The sequence below is a fragment of the Diadema antillarum genome, unplaced genomic scaffold (assembly GCF_040938485.1).
Source record: "Diadema antillarum isolate AM-2024a unplaced genomic scaffold, OU_Dant_1.0 seq00000861_RagTag, whole genome shotgun sequence".
NCBI classification, from domain to species: domain Eukaryota; kingdom Metazoa; phylum Echinodermata; class Echinoidea; order Diadematoida; family Diadematidae; genus Diadema; species Diadema antillarum.
Window position 1 is genome coordinate 1,043,774 of NW_027271731.1, and position 23,506 is coordinate 1,067,279.

General features: G+C 42.3%; 1 protein-coding gene across 1 annotated transcript in view; it reads right to left on the reverse strand.

Annotated features, from left to right (window-relative positions):
* The window catches only part of LOC139740560 (pseudouridylate synthase PUS7L-like), an 89,139-nt gene that overhangs the window by 21,935 nt on the left and 43,698 nt on the right, over positions 1-23,506 (reverse strand). The gene's annotated exons all lie outside the window — the stretch shown is intronic.

The window sequence follows — 23,506 nt, forward strand, 5'->3', positions numbered from 1 at the left end:
TAATCTAGCCACAATGAACGATGCTTTAATACTTGTACTCCTTTCCCAGTATTTCATGCTGTCGTGTACAGGGGCGTCACCAGCTTTTTTTCAAGGGGGTTGCGTTTTGACACTAAATGTACCTGTGAGATTCTTTTTTTTTTTTGGATTTATTGGTGCCTGTATCATGTACATTTAGTCATGATACACTGTCCAAATGCATATATACATACATTGTTAGTGGCACGTATACATAAGCATCTAAGTTAAACATAGTGGAAAAATAACTGCAAAGGACTATGATTATAACATACGGGGGTATAGTGACGGTGTGAGGTCCTCGGCGAGGGAGCGAAGCGACCGAACGGGGGAGAATGTGGGAGTGGGATACCCCCTCCCACGGTAGCTACTTTTTGTAAAAACAGAGTATAAAAGTCGCGTTTGTAGGGCATTTTCAATCAACATTCTAGGGAATTAAACATCACCGTGAGGGACTATAATTATAACATGCGGGGGTACATTATGTGACGGTGTGAGATCCTCGGCGAGGGAGCGAAGCGAGCGAGCTTGAAAATTTTGACATTTTACAGTCCCAAAACTGCCGTTTGTGGCTATATTTTTCGCTTTGGAAATTAAAGGGGAGGGGCACACCAGGCGCAACTGCTGGCAATTACTGGCAGTAACATCAGGAGAATGGCATAGCGATTAAATGCGAGAGAGCAAAGCGAGCGAGCTTGAAAATTTTGATATTTTACGGTCCCCAAACTGCCGTTTGTGGCTATATTTTTTCGCTTTGGAAATTAAAGGGGAGGGGGACACCAGGCGCAACTGCTGGTAATTACAGGCAGTAACATCAGGAGAATGGCATTGCGATCAAATGCGAGAGAGCGAAGCAAGCGAGCTTGAAAATTTTGATATTTTACAGTCCCAAAACTGCCATTTGTATATAGCTATATATTTTCGCTTTGGAAATTAAGGGGGGCGTACCGGGCGCAACTGCTGGCAATTATTGGCAGCACCATCAGGAGAATGCCATAGCGATTAAATGCGAGCGAGCGAAGCGAGCGAACTTGAAAATTGTGATATTTTACAGTCCAAAAATTGCCGTTTGTAGTTATATTTTCCTCGCTTTGGAAATTAAGAGGGGGGGGGGGGGGGCGCCCGGTGCATCCCCCCGGATCCGCCACTGGTAGTCAAGGGTGTCTGTTTATGTTCATGAGTGGGAGAGGTTCGACCAGCGAGGGGGCGTCGAAGTGACCAAGCGGGGAAAGATGTGAGAGAGCGAAGAGAGCGAGCTTAAAAATTTTGACATCTTATATATAGTCCAAAAACTGCCGTTTGTAGCTATATCTTTTCGCTTTGGAAATTAAGGGGGGGGGGGCGCACCGGGCGCAACTGCTGGCAATTACTGGCATTCACGTCAGGAGAATGGCATAGCGATTAAATGCGAGAGAGCGAAGAGAGCGAACTTAAAAATTGTGACATTTTATAGTCCAAAAACTGCCGTTTGTAGCTATATCTTTTCGTTTTGGAAATTAAGGGGAGGGGCGTACCGGGCGCAACTGCTGGCAATTACTGGCAGTAACATCAGGAGAATGGCATGACGATTAAATGCGAGAGAGCTAAGCGTAGCGAGCGAGCTTGAAAATTTGGACATTTTACAGTCCAAAAACTGCCGTTTGTAGCTATACTTTTTCGCTTTGGCATCAACGTCAGGAGGATGGCATAGCGATTAAATGCGAGAGAGCGAAGCAAGCGAGCTTGAAAAATTTTGACATTTTGTAGTCCCCAAACTGCCGTTTGTAGCTATATTTTTTCGCTTTGGAAATAAAGGAGGGGGGGGGGGCGCGCACCGGGCGCAAGTGCTGGCAATTACTGGCATCAACGTCAGGAGAATGGCATAACAATTAAATGCGTGAGAACGAAGCGAGCGAGCTTGAAATTTTGACATTTTACATTCCAAAAACTGCCGTTTGTAGCCATATTTTTTCGCTTTGGAAATTGAAGGGACTGTACAGTACTGGTTGAGGCAGGGATTCATGTTTTGAACATTCCTAAGTGAGATAATGAAAAGTCTCTTATGAAATATGAAAGAGCATGTAATCTTAAGAAGGATTCAACGTTTATTTGACGAAAATTGGTTTTCAAATGGCCGAGATATCCCAAAAAGTGCTAATAATAAAAGGCGACATGCCCCAACTTTATTAGGATATCTTTGTTTCACCTTGTTTTTGGATATCTCAGCCATTTCAAAACCGATTTTCATCGAATAAACTTTTGATACCCCTTAGAACTGTATGCTCTTTGACATTCTCATAGAGTAATTTCTGAATATCTCGCAAAACGTTAAAAGCTAAATCTTCACCTTGACCAGAACTGTACACACCTTTTAAGGGGGCGCACCGGGCGCAACTGCATAGATGCCAAGTTCAAAAAAATGTTATGAGTGAGATTTTCATGACTCAGCATCTCTGCGCGCGCATATGTGCGTGAGAGAGGGAGCGAAGCGACTGAGCGATCGAGGGGAGGGTGTGGGAGGGGGGTATCCGCCCTCCCACGGTAGGGAGCTTTTTCAATTTTTAGCTCTTAATGGTGCAAGCTGGTGCATAGGCCTACTTGAGTGACTATTTTTTACTTATTTTGAAAGACAAAAGGGAAATATGCCTTCAATTGCAACTATCACTTTAATCCTTTAAGCTATGCTCCCAATGCGTGAGAAAAATGGGTGTCACGCGTGAGATCGTGAGACAGACCCTAAATGCTTGGGTCTCACTCACAATGCGTGAGACTTGGTAGCTCTGCAACTGCTGGCAATTATTGGCAGCACCATCAGGAGAATGCCATAGCGATTAAATGCGAGCGAGCGAAGCGGGCGAGCTTGAAAATTTTGATATTTTGCAGTCCAAAAATTGCCGTTTGTAGTTATATTTTCCTCGCTTTGGAAATTAAGGGGGGGGGGTCATTCTTGATCATCTTTTCATGTCGATTTCAAAAGCAGTTTACTAAACCTTAAATTGCCATTTTGGTAAGTTTCTTTTTTCCTTTTTTTTCCCAGCGGATTGGGGGGGGGGCCATATGCCCCCCCCCCCCCCCCCCCCCGCAGTAGTTACGCCACCCCGGGATGAGGGAAAATATTTGAAATCAAGTGACAGATATATTATCAAACATATTTTTTGATGAATTATTCTGAAATTTGTCAGTCCCCCAAGTTTTCTAAGTGTATGGAGGAGGGTGTGTGAGGGGTAGCCCCTCCAACACGACAGAGATTTTGCATTTTCAGAATTGAAATTCAACAATCCGTTGCAGAATGAAATATTTGGACAGATTTCTATTAAAAAAGGAAAAGAAATTCCTCATTTCGAGGATTTGATAAGGTGTTGTTTGCCCCTTTGTCCTCCGGAGTTGATGATCCTGCATACTATACGAGAAAGCTGTTGCAGGCAAACGTTAACGTGCTCCGTACCGTACGATTATGTACTGTACGGTCGATAAATAGTGAAAACTGCAAAATTAAATCAGTGCTGTCAGAGCCCGGGTGCGATTTTTTTTTTCCTTGTCTTCCTGGTCCCAAATAAAAAGAAAATAATAAAAGGAAATAACAAAAAAAAAGAAAAGAAAAAGAAAATCATTTAGCGTCCGGCGTTGAGGTCGCTCGCAAACATTTTTTTTTTTTTTTTTGTCTGAAGGGGGGTGCCTTCGCACCCAACATTGACTTTAAACTCACTTAAAATTTCTACAAAACTCACATGATTTACCTACAATATTCACAACAGAACTAACATAAATTCTCACCACATTATCATCGTAAATGTAAGCAGTCATGATCTATAAATTCACCATAAGAACATGGATGGAAAACTTGTCAGTAAATCACGGCGCAGTTTTGCAGGGTATGCTACCTGTCTAGCTGCCAGTGCACTGGGACGGCAGCTTGGACGGCAGCTATATGCATTAACATTGTGTCTCTCATTAGTATCCGGCCAATTCACTTATATCCGGATGAGCGCCGGTCCCGACATGCCCAGATAATCGAGGTTGAACAGTATAAAGTGTACACAAAGTTCTTGGTAAACATACTATGAGGGTGAATGGGGTGGAGTCTTCATACTTGAGTAAGATTTTCAATTGGGTAAAACTTTGATTGTCACAGAAATAAAGGTGGGACTAGTTTTGGGGTGGTTTATAGACTCTATATCAATTCTGGGTAATGAATGGGGGCCTACATTTGAGATGGGGACTGGATGTTGTCTGATACTGTAGGGTAGGACTGACACTATTCCAAAATTCTAGGGTACAACTAAGAGATGAAAAAGGTCATTGACTCATTGGAAATGGGAAGGGAGAAGTGGGTAGAGGTCAATGACTAGCTGGATAGGTCGAGATAGAGATATGGTCCTCATAGTGAATGGAATTCAAGTATAACCAGGCCCTACACATAAAACACTGTTGTAGCCATTCTGCTTTAAAAGAAAAAAGGGACAAAAATATGACTGCAATGTTGAAAATTAATCAAATGAATATGAATACATAGCTATGGAACTAATTCCTTTTAAATTGTGCACTTCGTGCGACTTCATGATCTACATTGTATACACAAATGCACACCCTTGCAGGCACACAAACACACACACACACACACACACACACACACACACACACACACACAATAAACCCATACTGTGCTTTACATTATGTAAAGTCTAAGGAAGATAAACAAGAATTCACAATAAAGCACTTGGAAACATTGGATCAGATTCTCTCAAAGAAATAGCGTATAATTCTGGCCTTTTCCGAGCACACATCAATTTACGTATATCACTGAGGCAAACAAAACAAAGCCCTTTGAGGGCATCACAACTCATCAACTAGGGCTAACACAGCACTGGAAGATTTTTTTATCAGAACATTTTGCACGTATCATACTCATAAACTCTTCTCATGTGACAGATAACTAAGTCAATTGACCACAAAAACTAACTCTATTAGTGGACATTTTTGTGGAAGTTATTTTTCACACTTCATTTATATTGTAGTAAGATGAATTTGGCATGTCTTTATTCCATGGAATCAAAATTTAAAACAGGATTACATATAATAGGCAATAAATTTGCAAGCTCCCTTGTCACACTACTGTAGTTTGATCATGTTGGGTGATATGCACAAAACTTCCAAACAACAAAAAAATTCCCACTTTTCCATGCCAGTAATCGAAAAAAAAAAATCAGTTTTCAAGATAGGCACACAGTATGAACCCTGGAACTAAAGACCCGACTCAATCCCCAATTCATGACTGCTGCAACGTACTGGAGCACGTCCTGACAAATGCAATCATGGATCCGATGGAAAACCATCAAATCCTGCATCATGTGAAAGATCATGTGAGACATTTAACTGAAGTTCACCCATGATTCCTTCACACATATGGCCACGGGTAACAGACAGATATCCTAATATTGCCCTTTAATTGCCAAAACTTTTGATCATGCCAACCACTCCCAGTTGATTAATTAGCTCCTGCATACCATGCCATTTATCATAGGGATCCTCAATTGCTAAATCTATAATCTCCCTGAGGGATGGTGCCAAGCAGTTGTGAACAGGGGTGCAAGATTGGACTTTGTGATTCCCATGTCAGGGGTTCCACAGGGCAGCACAGATATATAAAATATTGACAGAAATATAGGGTAGGGGAAGACAGGACAAAGAACATTCTACTTCTTTGTGAGTGCAAAGTTTTTATAGATTTCTTCCTAAAGGTCATGTAAGTTTCTACTAATCATACCTGAAAACAGAGTAAGTTATAACTACCCTCTCTTTCAACCATATGTATAGTTCCTTCAGTACATTGGTATACTGTATACTGCCAATTTTATGTAGTACACTACATGAGTATTACGTCTCTGTTTCATGTGTGATGAGGTGACACAGGCCACACACCCATCTATACTTGTAATTCCCACAAGATATGTGCCTTGTTCTGATAAAGTGCATATCAAAACCAAGCATTTTCATCCCATTTTCAACCTCCTTTAAGTGGACAAAGTAAATAAGGGAAACAATGACATTTGTTTTTTTTTTAACCTGGAAATCTATTAAATCATACAATCTTATTTTGTGTTTTTCTCAATTACCTTGCTGTGCCATAAACAGTCTGTTTAGAGACCTGTATGGTAACATCTTCTTGCAATATAATTAAATCTTGGAGTACCTGAGTTTGCTACATTTGAAATATTCTATACGTTTTTAACCTCAGAACTGCACATTTGCAATGCCCATCACTCCACCAAATTTGCATATGTGCATACCACAACCAATCAACAACGATATACCAATGGACTTTTTCACAGGTTTTGAAATGATATATAATGATAAGTGAACATTACAAGAACTTAAGGTGTTTTTTTTCCAGAACTTCATCAAATAACTGACAGTAACAAAAACCCAAAGCAAAGTTAAAGGGACTGTACAGTAATGGTTGAGATGGGGATTCATGTTTTGAACATTCCAATTTGAGATAATGAGAAACCTTTTATGAAATATGAAAGAGCATGCAATTTCAAGAAGGATTCAATGCTTATTTGATGAAAATTGGTTTTCAAATGGCTGAGATATCAAAAAAAGTGATAATGATAAAAGGCGACAGGCCACGCCTTTTATTAGGATCTCTTTGTTTCACCTTGTTTCTGGATATCTCAGCAATTTCCAAACCGATTTTCATCAAATAAACTTTTGATACCCCTTAGAATTGCATTCTCTTTGACATCTCATAGAGTGGTTTCTGAATATCTTGAAAAACGTTAAAAGCTAAATCCTCACCTCAACCAGAACTGTACACACCCTTTAAATTTTGTCTTTGTATGTGAAGTGTCAGGCCGTGAATGCTGATCGACAGAATCAATTTCAATATCAAGCTACTCTATGCATGACCTGTTGCATACAACATTTGATATGAGTCAAATGCAAGTAGAGCAGCATGGAGGTCATACGTTGTGATAAAGGGTTCCACAATCAGATTGATTACACCGCCTGTGGTGTCGTTGAAGAAAGTCTTAATCAGGATTTCCTCCGATTCAAAAAAAGTTGTTTCAAACCACTGTGCCATGTTAAAACATGTCGCATAAATCAATGTCACTGCAACAATCTGCCTTGCCCGGGTACCTTGCACGGCTTGTCTCTGGGTCACGATGAGAAACAAAGTCATCAGGGCCATTGTAACAACAGAGACACAAGAAGTAGCAGCACCTAGCCAGTAGTGGACAGCATCCCCAATGGACAAACTCTGGCCACCTTCCATAAGGAGTTCAATGGCACTCACACTTCTCAAGATAAGGAGAGCGTATACAAAGCAAGAGCAAAGCAGGAGGATCAAGTCATGTCCATTATAGAGACCGTCTGCAATGTAGGTGGCCTTTTTTGGACGGAATTTGAAGAAAAACTCTGAGGCATGCACATGGCAAATGAACATGACAATGAAAGGGATGGCAAGGGCTATTTCACTGGCAAGCCTGATGGCATCTTTTCCTGAATCGGTTAGTCTGAGCAAAGGCAGCTCAAGAATACAGTGGTTCCAAGTGACATAGGCTATTGCTGTGACACCAGATAATGACACAACAGCGAAGGAGTGACATTGGGTGGCCAATGATGGTTTAGATGATTCTGAAATGAGCTCAATTACATTGTTTTCTCTTTTCCAAAAGGAAACTTTCAATTTTTTCCATATCTGGCTAAAGAATGCATCTCTGTGCCTGTCATTCATCCTCTCAAATATGGCTTTTTCTTCACTTGCAGCCAGTATAGATCTTGGCAACACAGTTGCCCACAACTGCAAATAAATTGCAGCGCAAATGATTACATACTCCACATTAAAGGTGGGGGCTAGCCTTCGAGCAAAGGTAAAAAACTCAAAGCATGTGACATTGGTACAATGAAATGATTGAGAGTGACTTATAGGTGTGTTATGCAAGTAGTGACATAATGGTGTGGCAAGACACCACACAGCAACTGAAAGGAATACTGGAAATCCTTGACCAAGATACACACTGAAGACAGTTTTATCAGTAAAAACTGCCTGATAGTGGTATTTCATTATGCGGAGACAAATCCCTATGCCTGCAAAGAGGCAGACATCTTCAATAATACCTGTAATCAAGATATCCTTTTCTGAGTTTTCCTGATAGCTGCAAAGGCCCTTGTACACTACATCTATTGCAATACTACAAAGTGACAAAATACTGAACACCTGAAACACATACAGCACTGATTTATGTCTTGGGACAAACAAACACTGGGCACTGTTTCTTGGAGCAGTGTGCTCTGCTCTGAGCTGTTCAGTCTCAGGGGTAGGCAGATCTGGCAAAGACATCTTTGACGAATGGTAAGATTCTTGTGAGGAATCCGTCAGCAGAGATTCCCCTTGTTCCGGGGGAACCAAGGAAGTGTCACTATTCCTTTGGACAGCCTTTGGAGAATTGTGATCATGACTGTCTGGTGTCTGGCATTGCTGCGCGAGAGGTTCTGCAGGCAAGGACCCTGGACTTCGTATATTCTTTGAAGCACTGTCCTCAGATGGACTGTGGCAGTCCAAACCACTGGACCTTTTAGAAGAATGGAAAAGTAAAGACCTGCTGGAACATCTTCCAGACATCTCCGAACTTGCAGATGGCATACTGCCATTTTGTTCCATTGTAGCACTTGGCTCTGAAGGCATCTGATATTGAGGTTCCTCAGAATTAGTAGCAATATTCCTACTTGTTCCTGCAAGAGCATGTGTCAGATTCCTTGAGGATATTTCTTCATCGTTGTTGATGTGACAATGTAATGCCCTTGCACAGTGTCTGCATTCAAGTGGCCACAAAATGGCCTGTTCTCCATGCAGATCCGATTTTTTGCGATAAAACCAAATGGTGAGTGTCACACCTAGGATCACGTATGAAAGCAGATTCACTCTTACCAGGTAGAAGACATACTTCTGTCCATCGTCTTGAGTGAGAGATGGCATAAATGAGATACACACTCCCATTGTAGACATAAAGCAAAGCAGGATTGCACTCTTATATTGGTAACTGTTGATCACTACCTTACTCTCAGCCATGGCTTGGAGGCACTGTGTCTCTAAAGGAAATCAGATTGAACACTTTGAAATTGTTGTAACCTTTGTCTGAGCTCACATACTTGCTGGAAAGTCAAATAATCTGTTACTGCGGCATTCTCATCAGGAGCAAATTTTATGGGAACTGGACAAACAAGATTCCTGCACATCTCAAGATTCAGCACTATAATCTCAATGTTTGGTGACGTGCCATCATGGCACAACTCTTACACATCGTCGAAGGCTGACAAACTGAAATTTAAGTAGACTTTCACTTCTAGCTAGCTCTGTGGAATATATGCGTATGTCACGAGATGCATGCATGGGTCATGATTATTAATAAGTTTGCTGAGTATGTACTACTCTTGTCATCAACTCATATGACTGACATTTATACAGAGGTTTATTACAGTTACGTGCACTAGTTTCAAGAGGCATTACCTCTCCTTTATAATAGCCACAATGAAGGATGCTTACTTGTACCCTTTCTCAGGTATTATGTCGTGTATTGGATTGGGATCTTACAAAGTACACTGAATAAATAGCTTGAGACATGCAATGAATATATAGTATTTTATTTGAGATGTCTCTTGTGGTATGTCCTCTCACTCCAAGTGTCAAATCCAGAGTCTCTTGAATCTTACAATTCACAAGATACATTTACATTTATATGTACACAAGACAATGAAGGGGTGAATGGGGTGGAGTCTTCATGCTAAAGAAAGGTTTTCAATTGGGTACAACTTTGGTTGTCATGGAAATAAAGGCGGGACTAGTTTTGGGGTGGTTTATAGACTCAACACCAATTCTGAGTAATGAATGGGGGCCTGCATTTGAGATGGGGGCTGGATGTTGTCTGATACTTTGGGGTTGGACCGACACCATTCCAACATTTTAGGGCATACTCGAAGGATGATAGAGGTCATTGACTCATTGGAGATGGGGAGGTAGGAGTGGGTAGAGGTCAATGACTAGCTGGATAGATCTAGAGATAGATAAAAGATGTTAAGATGGCAACTCTTGCTGAAATGACAACTTCTCATAGCAACAGCCAATCAGGAAGCTGAATTCTTCTCGTTACCAGAGACTCCAACTCTCCAACTTTCGACGGTAGATCTCCCGCCAAAAGCCCATTTTTGCAAAATCTCCCGTTCCCCCGCTTGAGATTTAATTTCTCCCTCCCTGGCTTTTTGTCTCCCGCTTGAAATGATTTCTTACTTATTGTCATCACCTGTTGAAAAATGAGCTTTAAATAGCACGAGAGAGCATCTAGAACCCTAGAGCTTGACCCCTGCCGTAAGGAACTTTGCGCTTCGCGCACATCAAGTTGGAGTCTCCAGTTTGCTTGAGGTTTCAGGCGGAAGATTCTTCAGATCAAAAGGTGCTTGGGGTTGGAGTCTCTGTGTTACCATGACAATTGCTTTCCAGCAAGAGTTGCTATCATATCAACTTTTTATGAAATGGGGCCCTGGTCCTAATAGTGAATGGAATTTGAGTGTAATTACACAAGAAATACACTGCTATAGCCACTCTGCTTTAAAGGAAAAAGGGACAAAAACATGATCGCAATGTTGACAATTAATTAAATGAAACTATGGAACTAATCTCTTTATAAATTTTGCACTCTGTGCGACTTCATGATCTACACCGTAAACACAAATGCACATCCATGCAGGCACACATGCACACATATACACAAACACACACACAAACACACACAATATACCAATACTCCGTTGTGCATTGTACATGTATGTATAAGGAAGATAAACAAGAATTCACAATTAATAAAGCACTTGGAAACATTGGCTCAGATTCTTTCAAAGAATAGTGTATAATTCTGGCCTTTTCCGAGCACACATCAATTTGTATCACTGAGGCAAACAAAACAAAGCCCTTTGCCCCCCCCCCCCCCGACACATTGCACCCACTGTACTTCTGAGAAACTCCTTTCAGAGCAACCTACATAATAACTTCTACTACGTATCTAACATCAAGAAAGCTATATCCCTAGATGGTGGTTCCAAGGTCAAGAGCTTAAAGAGAAAAGGTGTCTTGCAAAGCAAATTACACGAACAAGAGAGCAGTTTTATCATCTGTACATTACTGTCCAGGCATATGTACAAAAAAGACACTTTTCATGAGGCTTCCATACAGCAAACAACCTACAACAGCCACAGTGTAATAGAGAATGGCAAATACAGTACTGTCATCAATAAACCAGCATTTTCTGTCAGACATATCTCTGTGGTTAATACTGTACTTGTCTGCACTTTAAAAAACAGTCACATTTGTCATTTCACTGCAAAGCTCAAGCATAGACACTGACATAAAACCATCATTTATTACAATCGGTAGTGTATGGTTTCAGTTTCATCTACACGGTCATGCTGACTTATGGTGACTTGTTGCTCAACTTTCATTTGTAAGCGAATATTGCCTTTAATATCTTTGCATGTGTTCATTTGAACAGTAAGCCCCTTACGTATCATTTGGATTGGAGCTGTGACACGGAAACAAATTGAGACATGCATGATAACACTTTCAATACTATACATTACAGTGTCTTGTGAAGTCATTGCGATCTTAAGTATTCATCAAGGAATAGTTTGAGCAAAGAACAGTACAAGAATCACCTCTGATATCTATGCATTTTCATAACATTTCAATATTTCATTTTAGGTAAATTACCGGTACCTATCATGGATAGCACTGAACAAGAAACACAGAGACTACAACCCAAAGCATCTTTTAAATGAGAGATCCTTCCACCTTAACCCTCCTGCAAACGGAAGACTCTGACTGTGTGAACATGGGCAAAATATTGTGTGCACCAGCACACATCATGAGCAATATTCAGTGCAACGTCCATGGTGGCCGGGGTCCAGGACCTACTGGAATGGTCCTGGAAATTCTAGCGTTATATGCTCTCTAGTGCTACCTTGCCTTATTTTTAAACTTTAATAACGATAGCAATATTGGCCAGGAGAATGTTATATATTCTTAAAGCACTTGGGGAAAAAAAACACCTTGAGTGGGAGAAATTCAAAGTCTAGCATTCGATCCGTGACAGTAGAAGATTTGAAAAATTATATCAAGGAGGTAGATCTCCTGCGAAAGTGAGAAAGTTGGAGTCTCTGTATACATTACACCCACAATACCTAACGAAACAATAAGAGATTAAGAAATTGAGTTAACCGGTTGAGGACGGTTTGATTTTGCTACAACACGCATTTCCCATAGACACCTGTCCGAGTATACTTGGGACTCATCCTCAACGGGTTAACGTGTGTCAATGATTGTGTCGCTAATAATAATACTTCTCTAATTTTTAAAGACCAAAACATCATGTAAATATTTATCGAAACATACATACATGAGGCTTTAACATGTCTGTCTTGCTATAAGAAGTGACAATTAATGCCCTAACTTATAGCAAATATGTCAAAACGACATGATCTATATACGAAGCTTCTTACAGCCTTTATCAGTATATAAATTCAACAACGATAATCATATAATGATATCACAGATATATATATATGTTTTTCTGAGCAGTTGTGGATGCCAGCTGGGTGTTAAGAGTAAAATGCCAATAAAACATCACATAATTCAGCTTATGACTCTCAAACAGCCTCAAAATCATGCCGTAACAATTTACCTTTTACATTTAAAATGCAACAAATGTCTTCTTAGGGTGTTAGCACAAGGTCAACTGTCTAGAGAGAGTTCAATGTGAATTGAGAGAAATTGATGCAGTTCCATATTTTGCAAGTCACAGATTACGCCATAAAGTCTGACAAAAAAAAGTGGAAAATTTTCCATAGCAATGGCAAGGAATATATTGTTGTGATGTATCAAACTATCTGCCATCCAATACTGAAACAGATTGGATCTCACTTAAAGATGAAAGGCTGGAAGACAGGGGTGCAGTTCCTGCTGATAATGAAGGGATGCACTCAGAAGGATTTTGTGCATTGTGTTAGCAGAGGAACAACTTGCAATGTGATGTCATGCTTGGGGGATTGCGTGCAATTTTGATGAGACCAAACAAGCCACTTCCCCAACTCACAAACTACGGTTTACATAATTTTGATGGATCTCAGATATTGACTATGATGTTTAAACCCAAAGTGTTAACTCATTGCCAGGAAGTAATGAACTTGGGGAGAAAATTGATAGCTTAGCTATCGTTACATGCCAAGTTCTAGGTAGTCGGTGCAGGTCGCCCCACAGCGCCCCCTATTGAGACAGGTGGGCACATGTTGAGGGGCAACAGACCTGGCAAGTCATCTGAAGGCTCTGATAGAATAGAGGACTAGCTCACAAAAGTGTCATAAAATTCATCCAATTGTTTTACAGCTGGAGGATACTGTTAGAGAAAGAAGGAGTCAGGCATCTCCATGCATACCATGTACTGACGAGGAGGCACCTGAAGAAAGTACAGACACGGTAAGTATGAATCAGTAATATTCCTTCTGGATTAAAGTCAGAATGATTCAATTTGCATTTGTCATCCCTATTTTGGGCCTCATGGGGAAAAACCCGGTATCAATAATGATAATAATACTCACTTAAGTGATCAATGTGGTAATGACAAACTTTCCATACTGGCCGATATGGAATATGATGCGAGAAATCCATGAGCGGATTACTGTATGGAATCGGACGGGTAAAGTAGAGCGGTGTCATGTAGCAATGACCTTCCACAACTAGCGGCAAAGTTTGCAGCAGCCAGTGGGGGTGGGGAAGCCCTAAATTCTGAACTTGCCAGCTGCATATATTATATGCTAACCCACAAGCTCGATGAGAAGAGCCTTGAAGAGACAGCCGAACGATACATCACGCCTGATAACTGTCAGGCTCTGAGATGTACGCAAGGCAAACTCAACCTTGTGGGAAAACCTAAAGACTCCCATTCATACCAAGGATGCAAAACTTCAACGTGGTCAAAAGGCTCTAATCAGAGGGATGACAGCATTTGCACAGTCACTGGACATAGACAACATGTCTGGCCCTTCGCATTGGACGTGCTGGTCCTTCTATCGAATACTAAGTTCAAGCTGAACACCCTTGGAAAGGAGTTCATTAAACCCAAGATTGACCCCAAGTATGCACACCTGTGCAACCACTCTTTCCCCAAAATTATTGTTTTGGAAGGATCCAAGTAAGAAAATCAAAGACTTGCATGAAGAACATAAAGCCACAGCGGGGTATCTTATACATCCAGCCGCTTTAGAGCACCTGAAGAGCTCTTTGAACACTGCCAAGATGTGCACATCATACCAGGTACCATAGCTGCCTTTAAGTTGACAATATTTCATAAAATTTCATCACACATTCTACTTACTAAAAGGGGTCCAATGGTTTGCAATATTTGTATTCACAACACTATTTTGTGATGATTCAACCTGGAATCACGGGAGTTTCCTTACCTGATTTTCTCAGAAAATTTCCAATAGATATTATTTACTTTTGTATAACAATATTTCATGTGGTTTCACAATTTGTGTCAAAAGGTAAAAGGTGTATCACTATATACGAGGTGTAGGTATTGAGTATTTGTAATCAAGGTGGATGTAGCTTTTCATGCATTATTCATGTGTGATTGATAATGTAGGACTGTTGATTTGTCGTTGCTTACTTTGGTGCGTTACTGGTTTGTCTACTCTCCTTTTGTTGTCAGTCTAGACCTTGTATTAATTTGCATGAGTTTGCTTTTCAGCACTGCCTTGCAGTCTGACATTTATTCGGTTAAGCTAATGATATTCAGTTGTCAGCTCCATGACCATTGCTTCAGATATCTTTCCTCTTCTTCAGTTTTGTCACCTTCATTCTTTCTCTATTCATGTGTGTTCATTCATTTCATCCCACACCTGATTCTTTAATTGAGCCCAGGCAGCTCCCATTCTTACGTAATCATCCCTTCTACTTCCACCATTTCATGCTCCTCTTTACTCATTGGTTGATTTATTGAATTAGACTCTTCCACTTTATTGAAGTCCTCCATTCCATTAAGTTCTACTGGTTGTCATATAATTTGAATATATGTGAATATTGGTTATGTAAATTATGTTCATGCATGAGTTAAATGAGGGGGAGTTGTCCTCAAAATAAAGCTGAGCTACAAGAGCACTACCAGACTTCATTGACTTCAGTTCTTATTTGCATCTTCCCTGAGTTCTCAACATTATGTTATCTCCCCATCTTTAATACAAGTACATTTCTATTACAGGATCGAGCGACATCTTTTACTTATTCACAAAACTTTTATTTTGACACGCTACAACTGGTGGCAGCGGTGGTCATATTTTTCCATGCCTGGTTATGCCATACTTCAGTCTCTCGTCCTCGATCATTTTCACCTTTGGGAGATAATTTTCATCACTGAGCTCCAAGTTTGCTACGTTGGCCACACTTAAGCTCTTCCAGCCTTTTTTCTGATGCTCTTCCGGTGAGTAAATGATACTGAGTGTAATTGTACCTTTCTACGTGCAGCTTTATTAGCCTCATATACATTGCATCCATAATTGAGAACTTCATTTCAGTTGTTCAAATGTTTATTGATGCCCAGTTTTCTGAACTGAAACCAACAAGACATTTGTTCTGCCATAGTTTGATACTGCCTCATTTGTGGGACTCTCCTTGTGTGTTGAGAAGCCCGATTTCATTTTCTGTTATTGAGACAAGGCATTCTAACGTTGATTCACTTTATCTGTCATCATCTTCGCTTGGGCACATGCTTCGTGTTGGACAATCCGTGCATGCGGTGGATCCCAAATTAGGCATACCGCTTCATGCCACCATCATAGGAGTGTCTGCCGATAAACAGCAGTACAACATGTAATGGAGGGATTACCCATCTAAGTGGAAGGCCCCTCATGTCCTCAACTGATGTTTGTCTGCCGGTCCAACCATGAAAACTTTGGACGGAGATTTGGCTCCGTCTGAAGACCGAGACTGGCTGAAACCGAGCTTAGTCCAAAGAATCTGCAAAGAAGAAACCACGTACAGTATCGCCTCAACAACGGCTTTTTTTAAGCAGTCTAAACCATCGAGACCAACAAAAGGTTTCAAAGGGGAGGTGAGTAAATGCTGAAATAACTTTTTTTAAAAAATTTTGGCTGTATACATCATACACTAGAACCAGAGAGATGGAAAATAAAACCATTTCCCATGCTGTAACAGCGACTAGAATGTTTAACACCTGTCCACGGAGTTATGTTACAGTAATTTTGACATAACCTGAAAACTGCTTTCAATTGTCTTTGTGTGTGTGTGTGTGTGTGTGTATGTTTGTTTGTACAAATCTTTTACCCCTAGTATTCTCCCTGTTTCATCTCAACAGACCAAGGCAATGTATTATGGCTATGTGTCTGATGTATGGTAAGAGCATGTCATCAAAGCTACCTAAGCATCAGCTCGTCAACAAGGTCTCTTACCCCATCCCAGTCTCTTACCCCAGTCTCCAGCTCAACCTCGTTCATCCATGCCTGTCCAGATGCCGACAGCATCGTTTCTGCCTTCCAAACCTACACATGATACTACACATGATCTTAGCTAAAAGGCCAAGAAGAGATGAACCTTGCACCCTGCATTTTGAACCGGATGATAGTTCTCCCTCAAGTCGGGCAAATGGGCGACCCCACCTCTGGGAATATCCCAGTGTCGGTTTTACGGGACACGGGATGCCGCACCTGTGTAGTGAAGTCAGCGTTAGTCAACAAGCAGCAGTTGACAGGTACATTCTAGACAGTAAGACTCATCTATGGTACGATAAAGCAATTTCAGGTTGCTAAGGTGGAGTTGGATTCTACAATTTTTGGGCGTAGTAGAGGCACTATGTATGCCTGATTGTGTGCGTGAGGTTATCATAGGAAGCGTGCAAGGAGCATGAGAACCAGGTGATCAGAACTTCGGTGGTTTTATTTTTCTTTCTCTCTCTCTCTTTCTCTTTCATTAGATGGACGAATTACAGAAACATCATAACGGATGTTCTAACAAGCGATGTGAGGGAGGCTGCGCTGAAGAGGCTCCTCCCTAGACAAATCAGTAGAGACCTGTGACCCGCTGCGACACCGTTCACACTACAAATAGGGGGACAAATGCCAACTGATCGGTGTGGACGGTTCGCGGGGCGAAATTGTCACCGTCTACACGAATGACCCTTTCAAAGGAATTGTAAGTTATAAGCAAATCATCGACTGTGAGGGCGATGGTACAATAGCTAACATCACTCATGGTAATCCAGGAGGCATCTATCAGGCCAAGCCGAAGACGAGGGTTGATAGACAGCTCAAGGATTACAGAGGGGATGTTAGATTGCATCTACTGCCCAAGAAATAGATGATTATTTGCTTTATATCCAACATAGATTGACAAACTTGAGATTTGACCAAAATGTATTCCATTAACCACAAAAATTGTTATTATACAATCATGCTGAATATTACAACACAGGCAGTACAACCGTGGTTGGCAGCAGTTGAATGAACAAGACTAACGTTGGATCAAAACGATAACAACAGACACATAGCACATAGCCAGGTAACATCTTACATTATTTTCCTTTGCCTTTCACCCAGATAATTACCACAGAGCACAAAGAGAGAGAATATCGTTATGAGCATATCGCCGAGGCACCACTGCCACCATTACCTCGACAGGGTCCAGAACCTCCACCGCCACCAAGGCCACAGTCACCGGCGCCACAGCCACTGGCGCTACATCAGGCATCAGCATCTAGAAAGAGGCCTGCTACTGTGGGAACAATGTCATGCCAGAAACCCAAAAGGACATGCAACGTAAGAAAGAAGGTGGGACATTTTGGTATATCGTAGTATTTTTAAAAACTGCTCACAAAAGATTAACCTCGTCAGTATAATGAATGTATAATTTGAGAAGCACTCAGAGAGCACAGACCTTCGCCAAATCAACATTTTGTTTTCCATACACGCATGAAATTCCCCAATATAGCTAAGCTTCCTCTTACAATGTGTAAAGACATTTACATGCTTTGAATGATCTACTCCCAGAACTCTATCACTAATGTATGTGAGAAAATTTATCAGTTTGGCATAGTTTCATTAAATGTCATGACACATTAAATTAACAACGATATTGGTAGTATATCTCATGAGCAGTGATAATGCAATTGACAATGACAATAAGAATGATGGGAGCTATAACAGTGGTCCTATATGATATATGTATATCATTGTGCTAAAGATTTTACTCAATCAACAGCATTCTGAAATTTCATTCAAAGTAACGATGAGCAAATCATTATCTTTATTGTGATTCTAATTTTGCAACTGATATTTTGTATCAAACACAAAATTATTTGCCTGAAATTTCACACGGACATTTCATTATGCTATTAGAGAATTTCTTGCGCTTGATTCTTACAGCGAAAAAAAAAAATGATTTTGTGTATTTGCTTTTCAATACATGGATAGTTAAAATTGTGAAAATCAGTTCTCTGATGTTTTTGTCATTTTGTATTGTGTGTTTACCCAGGTGCTGTGCGTCAAAATCCGAGGAGCAACGCTGCTACTAAAGAGGAGGTGAAGAGCCGTGTTATAAATTTCCTCTATAATTCGAGGGACTTAAAGGGAGGCAGGAATAAGAGGAGAGCCAGTGAGAATCAGAAAGCTGCAGAGATTCCTAATGCCAATGAAGATGCTGACGAAGATGATGAATCACAGACACCGTGACGGACTCTGCACAGCTCCCCCTCCCGAACATCCGCCAGGCATCCTCCTCACATTATACATCTCTCCGTAGTGATCCAATGAGTGGAAAGGTAAAACCTTGGAATTGGGATCTTTCATCCTTGCACAGCCACCTAGATACCTTCGGAGGAGCAACGCTGCTACTAAAGAGGGGGTGAAGAGCTGTGTTATAAATTTCCTCTATAATTCGAGTGACTTAAAGGGAGGCAGGAATAAGAGGAGAGCCAGTGAGAATCCGAAAGCTGCAGAGCTTCCTAATGCCAATGAAGATGCTGACGAAGATGATGAATCACTGACGCTGTGACGGACTCTGCACAGCTCCCCCTCCCGAACATCCGCCGGGCATCCTCCTCACATTATACATCCCTCCGTAGTGATCCGATGAGTGGAAAGGTAATACCTTGGAATTGGGATCTTTCATCCTTGCGCAGCCACCTAGATACCTTCCGAGGAGCAACCCTGCTACTAAAGAGGAGGTAAAGAGCTGTGTCATACATTTCCTCTATAATACGAGGGACTTAAAGGGAGGCAGGAATAAGAGGAGAGCCAGCGAGAATCAGAAAGCTGCAGAGCTTCCTAGTGCCAATGAAGATGATGAAGAACTTGAGTAATGTCATATATACCTTCATGTAGGTTGATTTGAAAGGGGATCCAGATTTACGCAAAGGTTAGTCTGGAAAGAGAGTCAGAGTAATTTGAAGTGCACAATATATAGTGACATTCAGCCAAAATGGGAGTAGAATTATGGAAACATATATATGAAGACAAGTTATGAAGGCTTGCTAATGTTTGCCAAACAGAAAATATGAGTAAGCGAGTGAGCTGATAATGTTATCCTTCACAATAAACTGCTGTAAAATCATTATTTTTCGCTTTAAAAGTGTAATACATGCTGTTCCTACAGGCTGAATAACATCAAAATCATCGCTGAGGCCCACTGCGGCCACCATCACCTCGACAGGGTCCAGAACCTCCATCGCCACCAAGGCCACAGCCATCGGCACCACATCAGGCATCAGCATCTAGAAAAAGGCCTACTACTGTGGGAACAACGTCATGCCAGAAACCCAAAAGGACATGCAACGTAAGAAGGAAGGTGGGACATTTTGGTATATCGTAGTATTTTTAGAAACTGCTCATACAAGATTACCTCATTACACTGAGTGTGTTTCTAATGGAACACCTTGCATTACCTCGTAACACCTCGCATCACCACTAATTATTGTCCTCGCATCAAATCCTATTTTATGATAGTCCAGCCAAAAAGAAACAGGGTTTCACTCGCCACTAATTGCAACAGTATAGGAATTCCTCCGCAGAGCAGCAGCAGATCGTGAGCCCCCAGTCCCCGCCCCCGCTATCATTTACGCCACGGAAAAGAGATTGGCGCTGGTGGAGATGGCGCAACGAAGCATTGCCGCCCTACAAAGCCAGAAAGACCAGCCTCCACCCAGAGAGGTGGGAGCCCACCTCCCTGCTCCACCCCAGCCTTAACCTGACTCTCAAATGCCTGCCCCCGGCCCCCTACAGCAAGAACCAAGTCCAGAACCCTGACGTCCATCCTTGACAACACCTCCCACTCCTGCCTCCATTCAGCCTCCGTCCTAGACATAAGCTCCGACTAGAAACACCTTGCCGTCCCAGCAGAGTGGGCTGCCCTTGTAGCCAAGGTAGATGCCCTGCAGGAGGAGGTTAATGAACTTATGGCTTGGAAGAGACTGGAGCTGGAGAGAAGACCGAGGACAGCTGTAGCAAGGAGCCAGGCTGAAATTCAGGGCTGCCTGGAACATGTCCTTGTGGCAGAGAAGCAAATGTTACTAAAGAGGAGGTGAAGAGCTGTGTTTTAAATTTCCTCTATAATTCGAGGGACTTAAAGGGAGGCAGGAATAAGAGGAGAGCCAGCGAGAATCGGAAAGCTGCAGAGCTTCCTAATGCCGATGAAGATGCTGACGAAGATGCTGAATCATAGACACCGTGACAGACTCTGCACAGCTCCCCCTCCCAAAATCCGGCGGGCATCCTCCTCACATCATACTGTACATCTCTCCGGAGTAATCCGATGAGTGGAAAGGTAATAACTTGGAATAGGGATCTTTCATCCTTGTGCAGCCACCTAGATACCTTCCGAGGAGCAACGCTCCTACTAAAGAGGGGGTGATGAGCTGTGTTATAGATTTCCTCTATAATTCGAGTGACTTAAAGGGAGGCAGGAATAAGAGGAGAGCCAGTGAGAATCCGAAAGCTGCAGAGCTTCCTAATGCCGATGAAGATGCTGACGAAGATGATGAATCACAGACACCGTGACGGACTCTGCACAGCTCCCACTCCCGAACATCCGCCAGGCATCCTCCTCACATTATACATCTCTCCGTAGTGATCCAATGAGTGGAAAGGTAAAACCTTGGAATTGGGATCTTTCATCCTTGCGCAGCCACCTAGATACCTTCCGAGGAGCAACGCTGCTACTAAAGAGGGGGTGACGAGCTGTGTTGTAAATTTCCTCTATAATTCGAGGGACTTAAAGGAAGGCAGGAATAAGAGGAGAGCCAGCGAGAATCGGAAAGCTGCAGAGATTCCTAATGCCGATGAAGATGCTGACAAAGATGATGAATCACTGACGCTGTGACGGACTCTGCACAGCTCCCCCTCCCGAACATCCGCCAGGCATCCTCCTCACATTATACATCTCTCCGTAGTGATCCAATGAGTGGAAAGGTAAAACCTTGGAATTGGGATCTTTCATCCTTGCACAGCCACCTAGATACCTTCGGAGGAGCAACGCTGCTACTAAAGAGGGGGTGAAGAGCTGTGTTATAAATTTCCTCTATAATTCGAGTGACTTAAAGGGAGGCAGGAATAAGAGGAGAGCCAGTGAGAATCCGAAAGCTGCAGAGCTTCCTAATGCCAATGAAGATGCTGACGAAGATGATGAATCACTGACGCTGTGACGGACTCTGCACAGCTCCCCCTCCCGAACATCCGCCGGGCATCCTCCTCACATTATACATCCCTCCGTAGTGATCCGATGAGTGGAAAGGTAATACCTTGGAATTGGGATCTTTCATCCTTGCGCAGCCACCTAGATACCTTCCGAGGAGCAACCCTGCTACTAAAGAGGAGGTAAAGAGCTGTGTCATACATTTCCTCTATAATACGAGGGACTTAAAGGGAGGCAGGAATAAGAGGAGAGCCAGCGAGAATCAGAAAGCTGCAGAGCTTCCTAGTGCCAATGAAGATGATGAAGAACTTGAGTAATGTCATATATACCTTCATGTAGGTTGATTTGAAAGGGGATCCAGATTTACGCAAAGGTTAGTCTGGAAAGAGAGTCAGAGTAATTTGAAGTGCACAATATATAGTGACATTCAGCCAAAATGGGAGTAGAATTATGGAAACATATATATGAAGACAAGTTATGAAGGCTTGCTAATGTTTGCCAAACAGAAAATATGAGTAAGCGAGTGAGCTGATAATGTTATCCTTCACAATAAACTGCTGTAAAATCATTATTTTTCGCTTTAAAAGTGTAATACATGCTGTTCCTACAGGCTGAATAACATCAAAATCATCGCTGAGGCCCACTGCGGCCACCATCACCTCGACAGGGTCCAGAACCTCCATCGCCACCAAGGCCACAGCCATCGGCACCACATCAGGCATCAGCATCTAGAAAAAGGCCTACTACTGTGGGAACAACGTCATGCCAGAAACCCAAAAGGACATGCAACGTAAGAAGGAAGGTGGGACATTTTGGTATATCGTAGTATTTTTAGAAACTGCTCATACAAGATTACCTCATTACACTGAGTGTGTTTCTAATGGAACACCTTGCATTACCTCGTAACACCTCGCATCACCACTAATTATTGTCCTCGCATCAAATCCTATTTTATGATAGTCCAGCCAAAAAGAAACAGGGTTTCACTCGCCACTAATTGCAACAGTATAGGAATTCCTCCGCAGAGCAGCAGCAGATCGTGAGCCCCCAGTCCCCGCCCCCGCTATCATTTACGCCACGGAAAAGAGATTGGCGCTGGTGGAGATGGCGCAACGAAGCATTGCCGCCCTACAAAGCCAGAAAGACCAGCCTCCACCCAGAGAGGTGGGAGCCCACCTCCCTGCTCCACCCCAGCCTTAACCTGACTCTCAAATGCCTGCCCCCGGCCCCCTACAGCAAGAACCAAGTCCAGAACCCTGACGTCCATCCTTGACAACACCTCCCACTCCTGCCTCCATTCAGCCTCCGTCCTAGACATAAGCTCCGACTAGAAACACCTTGCCGTCCCAGCAGAGTGGGCTGCCCTTGTAGCCAAGGTAGATGCCCTGCAGGAGGAGGTTAATGAACTTATGGCTTGGAAGAGACTGGAGCTGGAGAGAAGACCGAGGACAGCTGTAGCAAGGAGCCAGGCTGAAATTCAGGGCTGCCTGGAACATGTCCTTGTGGCAGAGAAGCAAATGTTACTAAAGAGGAGGTGAAGAGCTGTGTTTTAAATTTCCTCTATAATTCGAGGGACTTAAAGGGAGGCAGGAATAAGAGGAGAGCCAGCGAGAATCGGAAAGCTGCAGAGCTTCCTAATGCCGATGAAGATGCTGACGAAGATGCTGAATCATAGACACCGTGACAGACTCTGCACAGCTCCCCCTCCCAAAATCCGGCGGGCATCCTCCTCACATCATACTGTACATCTCTCCGGAGTAATCCGAT